The 15482-nt window shown below is 39.9% G+C and overlaps 1 protein-coding gene across 17 annotated transcripts in view; it reads left to right on the plus strand.

The window, feature by feature from the left end:
• The window catches only part of LOC100745429 (polypyrimidine tract-binding protein 2), a 423740-nt gene that overhangs the window by 361086 nt on the left and 47172 nt on the right, over positions 1-15482 (plus strand). The gene's annotated exons all lie outside the window — the stretch shown is intronic.

Below are 15482 nucleotides of genomic sequence, written 5' to 3' on the forward strand. Positions count from 1 at the left end.
TACAGCAGCGAAGATACCGATAATCGAAGCATGAACTCCACCCACAAACAATTTCAATATTATCAAAATCGAAGCAGGTACACTGTTCTCACATTTTCTGCGCAAATAAATTCATTTCGAATTTAATAACGATCGTGGTAATAATAGTAATTCTGAAACATGTCCTTTCGTTCGCCGTTTACACCATTTGCGTTACATACGTTTTTAGCAGAGGACAGCGTTTACAATAACCGGTATTGACCGTTTTTTAAACTTTTAATGCATCTAAAGTACAAAACAGCGGCGCATTAAAAATGCTTATGCGCGAGAACCGTGTTCGCGCCAGCTATTGTCGCCATACCTGTATCAAAGAATACGAGAGCCTTTTTATCCGAGGTGCTCCGGTGTTTTTAGTTTCATCATTAGGTATCAGCAAGTAGAGATCGCGGCTAGAATCGAGGCGCGAGCATGTCGCGTATGCTATAAGACGCAACATCTGTGCGCGTTTCTTTCTTATCTATTACCTTGTGACTCGAGAATCGTCGAATCCTTTTTCGAAAAGTTTCCTTTCCTACGTAGCAACATTATTTGATCAGGTTTTCAGCTATGTTACAAATCTTTGACGCAATGAGCGTCTATTTCGATCCAAAGATAGGCTTTCGGTTCTCTGTGATTGGGGTTGCATGTTGTGTGTAATGGACGAAGAAAGTATCTACAAGCGTATCTTTCTGCGAAGTATCTTCAAAGAAACCCCGAAGAAACTTGCAATCTTGAAATATTAACTTGTTCTTCGATCCGCAAAATATGATATAAATGAAACTGCTAAAATAACAGTACAAGATGCGCAACATTCTCGACAAAACGCATAAGAATATTGGGCGAACGAATTCAATCTGAAGGACAGTGTTTTAATTCTTAGAAATAATTCTCTTTAATTCGCAAAATATGACGTAAATTAAACTTGTGAAACATCGTCGCAAGATATTCGAAATTCCCGGCAAAATACATGGTACAAAGGTTCATCAACGGCGCGAAGTCAATAAACAGTCCGGTTTGGGAACTCCATTACAATTAACGCGTCCATAATTTATGAACAATCCCTAGGGCAACGGACTCCATCTTGTTGATTCTGTTTCCGCTCTATTCTCAGTCCAACGGACATTGTCTTTGCAAGTGTTACGTGTCTCTTGCACGTATCCCTCTTTCTCTCTGCCGCTGTCATCCTTTTGCTGGACACATTGCGGTCGTGGATCCCTGGCTATTCGGTATAATCTAGTATTGTACTCCAACTAGGAAGGTTTCTATCAAACGCGAAGAAATTTTTGCTGATTATTTTCAAAGATTTTGTTGGTTTGATGATATTCCTGGATACTCGGGAAATAATTTGATAATTAACAGAAATTAATTTTTAACGGAATAAATTGTCAGACGTTCGACTTGACAACGATCTTCGACGAAACTCTGAAATTCCGAAATAATTACTTCCATCGAAACCTTCCAACGGAATCAATTTTGAAAGTACCTTTCGGTTCTCTCTTTTACGTTAAAAGAACGGAAACGAGATATAAAAGACGCGGGAAAAAAAAGGAAATGCTCGATATGTCAGCTGCTGTGCGAGCTATTCGTCGAATGTAAACCAAACTCCGGTGTTTTTCTCCGGTTCTTTTGTCCTTTCGTTTCTTTCTTTCGATTTGTTACCGGTAATAAAATTCCCCACTTCAGCTACTCTTGAATTTGCCGGTTCAAACAGTCAGCCGCGTCAATTGTACTTCTCTACGAGCTCGATTTTCCTGTACACACGTGTGCCATGGAAAACAAATCCACTTGCAACATGCGAAAGCCTCGCCTCCTCCATTGTTTCGCATCGGTTTGTTTCGTTCGTACCGAAACTTTCCGATTTTCCAACGATTTTTCCGACGGTGGACAATCGTATCGTGTCATTTTTGAAAATCAGTCACCTGTGGTTTCATATTTGGAGATTGATAAATATTTAAAGGGTTCGGTTCGTGACGAAAATAACTCTTGCCGATTTTTATCTTTTTGCAGAAAAATATAATAAGCGTAGAACGTGGAACTTGCAATTTTTCAGTAGTATAAATCGTTTACTTTCCGTCATTTCGTGCTCCATCATTTTGTGAATTTCACTCGAACCTATTAAAATGCACCGTTGCGCGAAAGAAAATCGAAGAATTTTATACGAATTGATTTTGTTACAAGCCTTTCAATTGGTTTGAATGAAGGAAGCATTAATCAAGTAGTATAAGCGTATCATTTGTCAAACGCGGGCTTAAATAGGACGAAGGTTCAAAATTCGAATAAATTAGCTGGTTTTCGGTGGATATCGATGAAGTCTCGTTTGCGTTTGTTTGTTGAACGTTAACTCACAAATATTTCGTCGATCAATAAAACAGTATTTATTTTTAATCGATGTTATTTTTATAATGTTTAAAGTGGACTAAATTGCTTGTACCAGAAAGAGTTTGTATTCTCGTATTTTAATTGCCATTTTTGTTTTTCTTTGACTCGGGATTAATAAAATTACTAATTAAACAATTATAAATGTTTTACATTTCGTTTCGATTGTATTAATTTTGCCCAGTAATTATCGAATGTAATAAATACATATAAATAATTATTGAAATTTGTTCTGAAAAAGCAGTTAAATACACTGATTAAATTTTTCACTGATTTTTTCTCAGAAACGAACTTTCAAAATGGGCAAATATTCGTCTAAATCTTTTATTCGCTTTTTCACCTAAAATTTTCATTGGCTATATCAGCAATTATACGACACTCTGTATATACCGCAAACGTGACTTTCAACTGTTTTTCAATGCCTTAACTTTCAAACAGAAAAATCGCAATCTAGGAAACGAAATTAATTACGTGCCCGGTAATCGATAGCATTCACACGTTTGGAGAAGCGTATCTGGCAGGGAGGATCGCGGGGAATTAGTTGGCGATGAAATACGGCGCCGATATCCTCGATATTTATTTCTATTGTTTTTGCCACGGGGAGAAAGAAACGAGCGGGCCAACTTTTTATGACAGTTTTCTCTCCGCCATAAAGCGAGGAAATTACTTATTAATTACGAAAGTTTTCTTCGCCGCCGTACGGGCGCGGAAATACGAGCTTTCCTCTTTTCTCCCTTCTCTGTCCTCCGTTTTTCTTTTTTAATCAAGAATAGTTTTAATACATCTTAGGACGGAAAAAGAATATGCTGGTTTACGAAGATACATTGAATAAACCCTGATATAAATATTTATAACTGAGAGAAAATTCGAAATTTGGGAAATTTGAAAATAAATCTCATGATGAATATCTGGCAAATTTAATAAAATAGTTGCAGAACATTACAAACTTTTTTTTATCATGTTAGTGAGTTAGTCGAGAGCTTTCTGCATAAAAAAACTTCAGGAATATCATTGTATAATTATCGCTATGAAATAATTTCTTGGATCAAGTAACTTTTTTTTAACGTGGAAACTATTAAAATTTGAAACTCTATATTTTAATTTATCTGGTTTTTTTCTAGTTGTATGTAGCACGAAAAATTGATTACCTAATATGAAATTACTGTATATTTAGCATGTGATACTAAATATCGGTATTTAGTATTGGAAACTACGATATACCTAACTATTGAGGAAAGAAGGCGTAAGAAAGGAATATTTAAGATTTGTAGCTGGTATCATTTCTTATTCATTTAATATATGTATGTGGAAAGTACTAGCAAGTGCCCAGACACTTGGGTGAGTCAGTGTACCCGTACCTGCATAAACAAGAGCCATTATCCTTATTTGTCACTTGTCTACTCAGCTGATCGCTAAACCTGCCATTCCCCACGGGAAGTCGGTGTCCGTTTCCAGCAAGTTGCCGGATCATTGGGGAGGAAAGAACAGTTTGACAACTCCCGGCAACTTCGCCTGGGGACTGCGTGTCATCGAGAAACTCGGGACATCCCCTATGCCACAATTTATCCTGGCTGCTTATTAATAATAACTGTTTTCGATCGTGGCTCGATCGATCGACCAGATAGATCAACCCTGAAATTTCCCATCGAATGACAACTTTTCGATTTTTCAAAAGTACCCACCTACATTCTCCTATAGATTTATAGTCTTGTTGAGGAGATGATAAGTTTCAGGCATCGTTGAATCATAAATCGCGTGGAAGTAGGTTATGGGCGAAGTTTCTAGGGCGAACAACTTATGCGTTGCTTTTCCCTCTTTTTTTTTTTTTTGTTTCTTTTTGTGGACATCGAAAACTAGTATTGGAATATTTTCCGATTCTATCGACTTGTTACATGTTTTTCCTGCTTTCCTGACAAGGTGTCTTTGCGTGAGAATTTAATTTCGTTTTCTACGAAGTGAATGATCATCGATGAACACAAATTACGTAAAATGTTAGAAATTGTTAATTCTTCGACAATTTTTGCTTCTCTAACTCTCCATCGATCTAGAAAAACCAGACGAAGAAACAAATCTTTTGTAATTTTTGCTATGCAAATCAAATTACGCATTTCATATTCTCAGAGTCTGATAATGATCACAAAACAGAATATCCTGTATAATCCAATTGGTGGATTATACATCCTTGTAACCCCAATTACGTCCTGTCTACGTGTCTTTATAAAATTCTTACGAACCCACAACGATCGGCAGAGCGTCAGAGCTTCTGGAACGTTTCCTTTCACGAGGGCCATGAAACACGCTGGTCAAGCGATGTTGTACAAGCTGGCCAACATCAAGAACCGCACGTGCATGCAAGCGAGGCTTTCACGGCGATTGCTTTCCTCGACGTCGTTTGTCACGAGGATGCTCAGCGAGAAATCATTCGACCCTTTACGGGGGCGGCTGCGCGAGAAGAAAATCAGACCTTCTTCATCCGACCCTTTACGGAACTCGATTTGCATCTGTCTTCGTCGAAACAGAAAATTCTTGAAGCTACAGGAAGATCACAGGTAGCGATTTTTGCGAATTTCGTCAGATTCAGGTGAAAATTAGGATGTATTTTGGAGGGTTGTTCGTTATTGGGTTGGTATACATGAAATTTCACTTTGTCGAAGTTTGATATTCGCTTTAAGCTGTCAGTAGTCGAGATGATGCTCTTCTACGTGTAGTCCTGATTCAAGGGCCACGCTCCTTTCGTATAGTGAACGATATTAGTAAATTAATAACAATTTTGAGATCATGCGAAACAGCGTAATTTATACGATATTTATTCTATACTACGTTCTCGGGAATCTTCAAGAACGAAGTCGACGTTCGACTTTAGAATAAATCATTTCGAAAATTACTCCATGCGTGAAATATAATACACTTTTTCGTAGAATCGTGGAATTCGTTGGTCGAAAACAATTGAAGGAAATTCCCACGGTTTCTCTACGTTCGATTCTCTATGATGCAGTCGGAGGTTCGATCAGGTGGTCGTTTTTTCCCCGAACGAAGCTCGAAATTAAACGCAGTCACGCGTGGACAGACGCCGGAGAATTTCTGGAAACCACTTTTCCCGGTGTCGTTCGAGCGGAAATTTCCACGAATGCGAAGTATTTTAGCCACATAAAGTGCATCGGAAGAATAAAGCAACGGACTTGTCCAAGGCGTGTGCAAGGAACTCGCCGGAATGCCGGACCATCGGCGGTATTTCATTCTGAATTTCCGGTGGCCCGTGATTTTTAGAAAGCAGGTATTTGTTTCGTACATGTATTGTAAATAGGAAACTGCGATTGGCTTCCCTACACTGGCGCGTTCGAAAGTATGTGGACACTCTATTGCTTATTTTTAACAGAATGCAATTTAGTTTCTACGTTTCTACCATTTTTATACCATTGTCTTCTTAAAAAAAAATTTTTTCCTTAAAATTTGCTTACTATACATATTCCAGTATAGTGAAACAGTTGGAATGTAAGTATTACAAGCTTCGTCATATAATTACAAGTACATACAAGACTTAAGAGTGGCTTTAAAAAAGCACATAGTTTTAGTACATCCTGTGCATATTTCAGCGAGCAACACCACAAATTCCCTGTTAAGTCTCCACGGGCGAGTGAAACGTGTAATCTCTACAATATCGAGTCTCGTGGCCCCTTATTGCATAAACAAAAGCGTGAAACGAGGGGATTTCGTTGGTTGGTGCTAGAGGAAAGAATTACGTGGGGCACGGTTAATACATCGACCGCCCCTGGGGCTAATATGTCGGTTAAGTAAAAGAGGCGCGAGTGAAGCTCGCCTCTGAACTCGTTTAATAAAGACACCGTGCGACAAAACATCCTTGTATTCTATAGTAATTAATTTACAGGCTCCGTCTCACTTTCTTCAGGTAGAAAATGAATTAATAAGTTATCAGCGATCAGGATATCTTCAAGTTGCATCGATCCGATCCTCCGACGTTATTACATATGTTGTATTGGCATCGCCTTGATATAAATGTTCATAAATGGAATTATAGTTTGAAAGATTCGCAAGCGAAATTCAGAGTGGGTATACAGAAAATTTCGTGAGATTTTACGCGCATCTTTTTTAGTTTGTTTCGTTATATAGTATCGACAGATTTAGCTGGTCTCTTTTATGGGAAGATACTGCCATGTCGTAACAGTTCGCTTATTTCGCGTAAGTTCGTTAACGTAATATTAGTACCATGTTCTAACTACTAAGCACTAAATGCCTAGCAGGTAGTAGATGCTAAGTATTAAATAGTGAAGTAAACAGTAACTACTGAATACTAGTCTCCCCTTATTTATAACCATTAAATAAGCATAAGTACGCGCTATTTATAAATATTTCCACCTCGCCTCTGCCATAATTAAACTGACACCACAGACTGCTCGCGTTTCCTCGTTTTAATCAAGATCCTAGCGAGGCTGTGCACAAAGAATGACACTCGGTTGACGCATCGCCACACGACACGGGCGATTCTTTCCTCGCGACACGGCTTAGACACCTGTTTCCAATAGCCTGAGAGAGGCGGAGGACCGGCTCGCCTTTGTGACGAGAATATACGGGTCTGGCTAATGGTTTTAGCGAGAAGGAAAGTTTCGCCGGCCTTTACGAAGCCCCGTAAAAAGTGTCCCGCGTAAAGCCGTGACATAATTCTACCTTACACCGGCCGCGGTTCCTCTGACCTCTTCTCTCTCTCTCTCTCTCCCTCTTATTCCTTTTAACCACAAGCGAAAATGGACGCGAAAGTTTCCGAACTGACGGCGTCGAGAAGGAAATTCGATGCGTAAAGGAGAAACCTGAAACTGACGACTGGATTTAGCGATGTTTATGACGAAAAGAGAATATTTTAATGACTTTATTTGGAATTGATCAGCCGATGAAAGTTCGAAGAAGATAAGCAACGGTATTTTTGGCTTCGTAGTGCGAGCATAGAGGATAAAAATTTAGTCGAAGGCAAAATTCAGCACGTTCTAAGATACCGTACAGAATGACAGAACAGTTTATAGTCTGGTATCAATTATTCAGTGCATGAACACGCGAGCAAGCCGTTTCCTTGTTGACGTTGAAAACAATGCCTAACTTACGTCAGTGCCATGCCTGTGTACGCGTTGACGACAACGTTAGCCTTTAACACTTGCCGGTTTGCGAGGAAAACTTGCAACGGACGTCTTAAACCGTATAATACCACGTCACAAAATAGCGATAAATATTCTCGCTGCTGGCTTAGGTTTATAAAAACATTTTTATTCCTATTAATAAGAAATATGACAATAGTGGCAAATAAAATCTCGTGAAATATAGAATACGAAAGAGTTGAGCAACCCAACAGAAACTCATCTGCTTCATTGTAGTCAACTGTGGCCTAATGATACTAGTTGAGCATACTAGTTAAATTACATTTTCTACGCCAGCTTACTTTTACGACGTTTTAAAGGTATCCTTCAACCTCCGTGAAATATCAAAAACTGCAAACTCTTTGAAATTGAACGCGACTAAAAATTCCAAGCAGTCACAATTTTCATCGACCATTCGAGGAATGTCGAAAGTCGCAACTTTCACAAAACATTGTCAAATATTGCAACTACTACTAGGAACGTCCAAAAATTCCAAGATCCCGAAAGATTTCTAGAAAATACATCCAGAAATAGTAAAAGGAGCGGCTGGCGGTGGAAAAGGGCGGGAGAAAAGGTAGAGGGTGAGAAGAATGCGCGAGGTGTCTCGCAGAGACAATGCAGCGCGTCGTAGATCACCCAAGACACCCTCCATTAAAAATATTACGCCATCTTGGCAGCATAACCACCCTCCAACCCCTTCCTCGCCGTTTCCACGTGGCTCCTTGGCATTTCAGACGGAATTCGCAGTAACAATGTGGCAAACTTGTATCCGACGTATCGATCGGTGAAATACGCGTGCAGATATCGTGTTTATGGAAAATGACGGCTGTTCACCATGGCTGTTCTGCCAGTTGGAAGACCGACTGTTTTATGTGGGTTGGGAAAAGGTAATTAAATAATGTACAGTAGATGATGCTTGATATTTGTATAATAATAAACAGCCCAACCAAGCAAATAGTAATGTATGAAGCAAATGTATAGCCGTAACTGATCCAAATATTTAACAAAATATCAGTAATTAGATCAAACAATCAAATAGCATAGGGTTTTTAAAATACATCAAAAATTTGTATTACACGAATATATTGGAAATATCATCGCTATACATATTACCGTATCACTATCGTTACTGAATCATCGTCGAAGTTTAAAAAAACAATTTACATATCTCTCCATCTTAATTCCCCGCGACAAATTTCTTCAGTAGCAACTTCCCGAGAACTATAATATAATCAATGTACCGATATAAAGTATCTGCTAAGTAACAATTTATAATCGGTACTAGTATAGCGTATAAAGTATTATACAGAGTAAAAGGTGATAAAAAGAAAGTGATTCTTGCGATCTCGTGAAAAGACGAGAGCTGTCGCCGGGGTGAAAGGACTGGCAACACGAGGCGAGATACTCGTTTGATATTTTTTTTTTTTTTCGCCCCATTTCGACGTTGCCGGGGGATGAAATATGAGTAAAATGGATAACGCGAACGAGTTGCGGCCGGAAAATGGAACCCGACTGGCTGAAAGAACGGGGCCTGGTGTTTGGATTTCTCACGTAGTCAACCTGAAACGCGAGGAATGATGATGCACATCGCTTGCTGCTCGTGCGATTAAAATCCTGAAACGAGAAGCTAAACGCCGCTCGCCTAAATGGAATCGTGATTGCGTGCCCAATTAAAGAATTCCGACGGCCATATTCGATTCAGCCGTCGCACGTCTATTTGATCGATTTTTGTGTCGGGAGTTAAGGTTATGGATTTTATATTTATCAAGTTCCTATATCTACATGGATGGAAGTGGACGCGAGATGGATTCTTTACGCTGGTGTTGGATTAGCGATAGCGATCATATCTAATATGGCGTTAGAATGAAATTGGCAAATATTCTTCGTATAATTGCCACTTGGAAGTATATCTATACTTATTGCTACATTTAAGTAACGTTAACTGTATCTACGATATAACTTTGACTTCGGAGAAACACGAACGTTCGTTTGCATTTAAAATAAAGGCGAAAGAAGCTAACTACGTTACTATCAACTAAACTAACTAAGAAAGGAAAAATAAAGATGTGAGGAAAGACACCTTAAGCTCGCAAGGAACAAAGCATCATCGAGGCTTCATAGCGAACGTTCGAAGCCCAAGATTCGTATCCTTAAGAGGTCGATTGTCGGATCATCGACTTCGATCACGTGCAATTCCATCGACTTGCGGCTTTTTTCTCTCTGCGAGGCCACCAAAGGATTCCTGGATTCCATCGCTAGCTTGTTTTTCGGCAGTCAACCGTCCCTTTCCCTGGTTTTCGCTTTTAATGCTGCTACCTCATTCGTTGAGGATAAAGGAGCGCGTTCATTGGACAATATTACGGGAGGGATCCGCGGCCGTCAAAATGATGGAGTGGCTAGGCAGCCAGACGAACTCTTCTGCAGCCAGAATAATCAGTCTTCTCGGCCTGTTTCCGCCCAGCTCGTTTTTCTCTTTCTGCCTAACTGCACGGGGCCTCTCGCTCTCTTTTACGTCCCCGATGCTATTTCCGCGATCAGAGTGCTAAGCGAAATGCAAAGTTGGACAGGCAGGCTTCTTTTTCTGACGAAATACCGCCACCTTCCTTGTTCTTCCTGTTTCCTCCGTGATATTTTTGCCAGATTTATGGAGATGAAGTTGTATGGTGAGTATTTCCACTAAACTCTAGTTGGCGGGGCTCGGTTTTAGCTTGAAGGGTGCTCGGAAATTACTTTACGGGCTTTTTCACCTTTTGCCTGTATTAGAATTCTAGAAATTCTCAATTCGCGATTCTTCCGATTCTTCTGTTGGTTTTACGGAGTAAATCTGGATTTTAAGAGAACGATAGCGTTGTGATCAAAATCACAAATCTTCGGAATCTCTCGATTCACGTTTCACATCGTCATTCTCTGGAATATAACTCACCCTACACGATCCAAGAAAAATCCACTCTTCGCCCCTCGAAGCCTTCACAGCCTTTCTTAATCAAATCTTCGTCTCTAAAACATGTTATACGATACAAGTAAAAATTCACTTCTCGGATCAATTCACTTTTACTGGCCCCTGCCTCTACTTTCATTCCTAGACAAATGATCCTGAATCGGATATTAGGATCCTAAGACAAGCTTGCCAAAACAAATTCCTGAGGTAGCGTACGAATTTTTCATCAGGGCGCCCCCTCCCCTCCCACCCTCATCGAAACTTCCAACAACCATCCTTCGTCGATTCGGTGGCACCAACTCGGAGAGCACCCTATGCTTCGTTCAGGATAACAGAGAGAGGGTTGGCGGGCTCAGGATGCTCGCTCGTTTCGCAAACAAATCGCAGGTTCCTCGAGGCGGGTAGAACAGACTGGCAATTTCCTACAGACTTTCTCCGCTGTACCGTCTTTCCATCGTGTTAATTCTTAATTCCTTCATTTTCTTTTCGCGGCGCGTACGCCGTTCGCCATTTCTCCGCCGGCGGAAACAACCGTTTAAATATTTCGGATTCGACGAATAAACGGGAAAGCCTCGCACGAAATCGTACACCGGGAAATTGAACGGAGGATATTTGAAACTGTTCCGACGCTTGGCATTTCTCGGTTCGTTTTTGTTTTTCCAGATCGATCGAAGCGAATTTGTTTCTCCTTTTAATCAGAAATTGTTGGTTTATAGAGTGGGATCGAGCCTTGGTCTTGAGTCTTGGAAAGTAGGTTCTAGCGGAATTCTACGTTTTTAGAAAATTCCATTCCCTTGAAAGTAAAAGGTTGCGGAATTAACCTCGTTGTAGAATTAACTCCATAGTAGGATTAATCCTTTAACTTATAATACCAACTCATCCCCAATATTCCACAAATTCTACTCGAAACACGAGACACGCTATCCAAAATTTCCAACAAACTTCAATTTCAACTTCACAACTTCAGCGTCCAGAATTACCTCCGATACACGAAATTAACGATTACGAAGCACCAATTATGCAACGCACCATTAACGCTATTTCCAGCGTAAAACTAAATGGCTTAAGACTTGAAGAATTTTATACATAAACGTTCTTCGTTGTCTTAGTGGTCAGTGGTTAGTTGTAGAACGCCAGCTATGAGGCTTTATATTTATTACGTTCTTTCAACCCCCGTTAACCCTTAAATATTCTCACGAAAGGAAATCACGCCAATACTGTGGCGCGCGATGTTTTACATCGGTATGTGCTATTAATTTTAGCAATCAAACATCGATGCAGCGAAAATGTTTCAAACGAACCGATCTTTTCAAAAAATTGCGAAACTCCGGCGATCGTCCAGTTATGGAATTAACCTCTGTTTTGTTTTCAAAAAAATGCAATAGCCTTGGAGGGTTGAAAAGTCGAGCAACTGATAGAACGCCACCAGCATTGTTATTTATCGTCGCGGCTTCTATTATTTGGTCCGTTACCGTTCTCGAAAGAACCACATCCCGCGGCGTGCTCTCCATCGATGCATATTTAACCGGACGACGAGCTGTGGGGTTGCTCTTCGCTACGTCGAAACGTTTTCCGCGAATGTGGATCATGAGGTCACTCGACGAGCCGCTTCTCCCTATCACTTCGTCTTTCACGTTCGCCTTTCTTCGTCGTTTATCTTTGTTAACTCGGGGAATAATGTATCACCGGGTGAATTTGCGAATTCCTTTCCGTGCTCTTTGTTTCTTTTCGTGCTTCGAAGGGTCGATGTTGGAACGCGTTCGGGCTTTTCGCTGTGAAAGGGACTGGTGCGACGAGTGGAATTATTAATTAGATTCGACTTTTGTTCTTCGTAGTTACTTTTCTTTTCGCATGTACAATACACTTACACATTGTGTCGGAAGTTGACCAATACGATCATGACTCGTTGCAGTGCTAACGAAATTGTAAAACGTTGTATGCGACACGTACGATGTGAAGATAAATTTCCTATGGGCAGCAAATATGGGAAGTGAATAGTTTGGCGAGTCATTGTACATCGTAATCTCCACGATTCCTAAAGCAGTTGAAGAAGGACCGTCGATGCAACATCGTTCGCTGTAAACCAACCAAAGGATCAAATAAAAATCCGAGAATGCTTCAACGAAAATGACAAAAATACGGGAGCACAACTGTAATAAAGATCCAAGGGATTTACAGCGTGTATAAGACAGTGCAGCGGCATGTTGGATAGGAAACGAAGAGAAATCGAGGATTTGTGAAATATAGGAACACAACTGGAAATAGTGGATACCCTGGAAACGTTGAGATATGGAAAAGCGTAAGAAACCGGGCTGCACCGTGAGGAAATACGAGAATTGGCCGGTTCCGGACGCGAATAAACATCAAATTTGAGAAATGCGGAGATGCTGTGCAATCGTATGTTATCTACTCTGACAATTCCGGAAAGATTGCGAGGAAACAGAAAGAATCGAAAGAGATTTATTTCGAATCTTTGGATTCTGATTAATATTCTGGAGACTTGTTCCAGGTTTATAGAGTCTTACGTGCATTCTTGCATCGCATACTATGACTGCTATTTACCGTTGACTTGATTTATGTCGATCCTCTTTTATCCAATCAGTAATGTTTTTAGACATTTAATTTTTGTTTAGAAAAGGAAATTTTTATTTGGACAGAGAGATACATTTTTATTTACAGCGCACAAAGCAATATGGATTTCATTTTTCGAATGAAAAAAAAAAATTGGACGATGTTTCCTGAAAAATAGTCGAAATTTTTTCGACTAATTTTTCGTTCAAAAATAAACAGAACGGTTTTCCAAAAAATAAAATGTAAAGAGGAGAAAGTTTATTACTCTGTGTGTTGGCATTTTGCGATATCAATAATATTGGTAACACGGAATGTAAATAATTTCTTCTGAAATAACAGAGAAATTGGAAAAGGTGCTATTTCGGTATATTTACTTTACTCCAACCTATAAGAAAGCCTGATGCATATATAAGGAACCCTCGACCCTCGTTATCCGCGGTCGAACGAGGATATAAAAGCTTTCAATCGCGCTATACTCTTTGGATCCGAGTGCAGAAGTAAAAGGCTCGGACTATATCAGTTGCAACAAGTAGCGTGGTATGTTATGGTAATGTTCTCAGTCCGAGCACTTACGGTTAGTTGAGGGACGAGCCATCAGAAGGGGTTGGAAACTACCCTTTAGAGTAGTTATTTCGCCTGTTGAAAGCTGCTCCATTCGAGTGCATAGTCAAAGTAACGGTCTCCGCCGAGGCAAGATTGCTCGTCGAAAGTTCTTGGATTATTTCGACTTATAACTCACGCGCTCGTTTCTCTCTTCCTTCCCGAGTCTGGCGTATTAAAATATCAAAAAATGATGTGTTTCTATCATTCCATGATTCCGTCGATCTTCCATTTAAACTTTTCATTGTGAGGTAAACTAGGTTATATTATATGAATTTTTCTTTTGCTTTCCATTTACGTTTTCATGACAGGTAGTTTTAATTGAATTTTGTGAAAATGGAAATTTGATTAATTTTTCCGTGAAATGTATTTTACTCTAAGATTGAAAACTATTCTTTTATACCCTCGCTTCCGAGAATTCCTTGGAATTTTTCACGTTTCTTCGAAGTAACGTGTATCGTTTAAATTTTCCTTTTGACGATAGCTAGTTTTAATTGAATTTCGTAGAAATGGAAGTTTCTAATTTTTTCCGTGAAGCTGCAAGATCGAATCTGGATCGTTATACCTTCGTTAAGCTCTCGCAGTTCTTTCACTTACTATACATACGTGCATAAATTATTCTTCCACTAATTACATTCTTTAATAACGATTTACCAAGCGAAATCGAATTCAAATAAATTGCATTCTCGTTTAAAAAGGCTGTCACGGTTCGGAAAACACGAGGACACGTCCGTTGTAAAAACACAATGTACAAATGGGAAATTTTCAGGAAGTTGCAAGCAAAAACTGGGTTAAAAGTTTCGGAATTATAAATTGGCCGAAACTCCGGGGCAATTCCTTCAGGCACCAGCGCATCCGCGTTCATCTATCATTAAGCACGATTTACAAGAGCGACTCGGAAACAACGGACGCGTCTATTGTGTCGGGCAACAATAATACGTTAAACTTGCATTCAGAACGGTTGTTTTGGTGGCTGCAATCTCTGAAAACGATCGCCAACCTCGCAGAATCGCTCGATTCACCCATGAATATCGCGATTCGTATTTCGATGCAACGGTTCGCGAATACCTTTGTGCGTCGAATAAAATCGTAAATTTTGTTGGACAATTGGTTTCGCTTATTTGAAAAATTCTTTTTGCTAAGATTTGGACGTTTCCAATGAAATTCGTGGCAATCAGAATTGCGCATAAACATCCTCTGACCGCTAACATCTTCATCTAATGAATATTAAATTAATGAAAATTAAATTTAGACGAACATGGAACGAAATTTAGAAATTTAAATTTGCGCCCACTCCACCTTTAAACGTTTGTAATTTTTTAATTCGCTCGATTAAAATCTCATCCGAATTCTATTCAATATGCCTTTCGCAATTTCGTTCTTCAAATCGAAACACTTCTTTCCCTTTTTTTCTCTATCAATCAACTGCATCTCTCTAATTCTGCCTCATTTAAAATTCCACCCTTCCCTTTTGTTTATTTAGCACCTTCGCCGCGCGTTTCGCTAACTCGTCTCCCTTTCCCCCGCTTCTTCCATTTTCCTCCGTTCCTCTTTTTTTCTCTTTCCCTCTCTCTCCCTCTCTCTCCCTCCAGCTATTTTACATTTCTTTCAGTGGCCACGATTTTCTTCTTATCTCCACCCTCCATCGACCTCCGTCCAGAAATTAAGGTACAAGTTTAATTGAGCCTTTCCAGCTCGCAGCTGGCGACTTTATTATCGACATTCAGTATAATTAAACCATCTGCATCTTTTTAAGCGGCGAGAAGTGCGCGTTTCTTTGAAGCTTCCTCGGCAGAAGCAAACCGTCGCTTCTTCCCCCCCCCCCCCCCCCCCCCCCC

The sequence above is a fragment of the Bombus impatiens genome, unplaced genomic scaffold (assembly GCF_000188095.3).
Source record: "Bombus impatiens unplaced genomic scaffold, BIMP_2.2 scf_0637, whole genome shotgun sequence".
NCBI classification, from domain to species: Eukaryota; Metazoa; Arthropoda; class Insecta; order Hymenoptera; family Apidae; genus Bombus; species Bombus impatiens.